This window comes from Crocodylus porosus, unplaced genomic scaffold (assembly GCF_001723895.1).
Source record: "Crocodylus porosus isolate Cpor-Errol unplaced genomic scaffold, CroPor_comp1, whole genome shotgun sequence".
Classification (NCBI taxonomy): Eukaryota; Metazoa; Chordata; order Crocodylia; family Crocodylidae; genus Crocodylus; species Crocodylus porosus.
In genome coordinates this window covers 16,358,443-16,360,886 of record NW_017728907.1, presented here as the reverse complement: position 1 = coordinate 16,360,886, position 2,444 = coordinate 16,358,443, and the positions used below count along the sequence as shown (strand labels likewise).

Sequence of the window (2,444 nt, the reverse complement as noted above, 5' to 3'; positions counted from 1 at the left end):
AATTGAAATTTGACTTGAAACTTCAAACTAATAGAAATGTAAATGCCACAGCAATGAATCGGAAGTAAAACCACCTCTGAAAATGAAACTGCTTCAGTGAGTTTCAGGGGTTTTAGTTATCCAAGCTGCAAAAATAAAGGTTCTGCAATCTAAAATTTATTTACTTTAGATAAACATAATTGAACATAATTGAAGATACTTTAATAACAGGCTAGGGAAAATTTGCTTTACATTTTTTTACATCTTGCTTAAAGCATTCTAAAACCAGGACTGGCAACCTCAGTAATGCCAACTCTCATGGAAAAAAATCACAAGACTTCTGATTTCCAAGTCAAATTAACTCTGACTTATGATCTGAGACAGCTCAAATCTCAGGACTTTTTTCTTCTGGCATATGTACAAAGCGCCAAGCTGGGAAGTCTGTGGAGGGGGGGCGGGGTGCAGCTCAAGGCCCCCACATTGAGGGAGGGAGTGTGGTAGGGGCTGGGGTGAATGAGGTGCTGTGGCATGTCATGCAGCAGAGCTGTGTGCATGTCTGCTGCTGCCCCTCACTCCTGACTCTCAGTACCCTACATCCTGCCTTTCCCTAGACTCCAAACCCCTGCACACACATTCACTGCCCCCTACACCATCAAGAATAACACCCCTCCTCCCCTCACACACACGCTTCAAAAGTAGCATCTCATGATTTCCGTTCCAAATGTCTTGATTTTTTTTTTAAGAGTTTGTCTCATGATTTTTGACATGATGGGGTTGGCAATACTGTAACTTACGGCCTACAAATGGGATCTGGCTCAGTGAGCCATTGGGTTCAGTTTATGGTACCGGGGTACTTTGGGAGCGTTCTGGGCATGGGTTTTTTTTGTGGCAGTGAGCCTTGCCTGCACTGCAGCTGGGTGTCAGGCAGAGATGGTAGCAGCAGCTGGGGTGGAAACATCTGCTTTGGGTGTGAGGTGGGTTTCAGCCTCTTGCTTGGAAGTGCTGCCAGCCATTGCCCTGACAAGTCGAGATGAGTACAAGAGGCTGCAGCCTTGAAAATAAGTGTTCGCCGAGTGAAAAATGATTTATAAACTTCCCAGAGTTTCTCTGCTCTTTCTCTAGTGTTTAGGCCCCATGTAAAGGCTGAACAGCCTAGAATTTTCTCTTAACTAACGAACCCAGATCTCTAATTCTTGCAGCAGAAGCTCATCCTTTTTAGATCTACCAATCATGGGTCTGATCCCAGATTATCTGTGCATGGGCAACTGGTGCCTCCCAAGTCTGGGGGGGGCACCAGATTGCCGACCTGTGGTGGGGGTCCCTGCAATGGCCAATTTCCGAGCCAGCAGCAGAACCGGAAGTGTACTTTCGTGGGGTGCACATGCACCCGCGTGCACCCCCTACACATCACCAGTGTCTGCAGTGGTGGCATTATGTTGTCATTGGAATACTTATGCTTGTTGGCAAGATGTTAGACTAAACTCTCACACCTGTTAATGTTCTAAAGCAATGGTCTCCAAAGTGGGGTGCGCAAGATGATCCATTGGGGTGCAGGAAGAAAATATTAGAACTTCTATTTATATTTATATAAATATATTGGGGGTGCATGCTCAGAAATTTTTTACTGATAGGGGTGCGCAGTCAAAAAAGTTTGGAGACCACTGTTCTAAAGATTGCCCCCTTCCCTTCCCCGAACAAACAAGAGAAGTTAATTTGACCTAAAGTTCCATTCTTCCCTTGGAAAGTCTTGCTTTCTTATGACTTAGTTGGAAAGTGCTGAAATTAATATAAATGAATGGTGCAGTTTAAAACAGCCCCAGAAGAGGTAAAAGTCTAGCTTACGTGTCATGTCAGACGCAGATAATGTACACATATATGCATGCACAGTGCAGCATGTAAAATTCATTCCATTTATAGTCAGACCCTGTATTTTAAGAGGGGGGCCCAGTACATGTGCCAGTGTTTTTTATACCCTTCACAACTAAGAAAAAAGATAAGCCTTTAGTCCAAACAATTTGTGTGCTGCTTGTTTGGCATATATCTGAGATGCAGCTGTTTCAGACTGTTTTATCTACTAGTAAGCACTTTTGGAGTTGCCAAGTCCTTGGTGTAGTTTTGTGTGTTCCTGTAAAACAAAATCCAGCTGGTCTGATTTTAGGCTTGCTAGCTTTGAGAGCGCCTTTCTGAATACTTTTATTTTAGACAGCTTGAACAGTGTGGACCTTTCTAAGGAAAAGGAGATTTTTTTTTATATAAAAGAAGCTCCTTGTTTGTTTCCTTTATTATCTGATATCATAGATGCTTTGGCAAATGAGTGATTTAAAACATTCTGATTTTTTAATTTCAGCCATTAATTAGAAAAGCCTTTGCAAATGTGTTCTTAAGTAAGCCTGAAATCGATGCAAGGTTTATTATTTCCTTTAAACATTTTTCTAAGGTAGGGGTTTTCAACCTTTTTGGATCAG

At 42.4% G+C, this 2,444-nt stretch overlaps 1 protein-coding gene across 6 annotated transcripts in view; it reads left to right on the top strand.

The window, feature by feature from the left end:
* The window catches only part of RC3H1 (ring finger and CCCH-type domains 1), a 49,351-nt gene that overhangs the window by 12,928 nt on the left and 33,979 nt on the right, over nt 1–2,444 (top strand). The gene's annotated exons all lie outside the window — the stretch shown is intronic.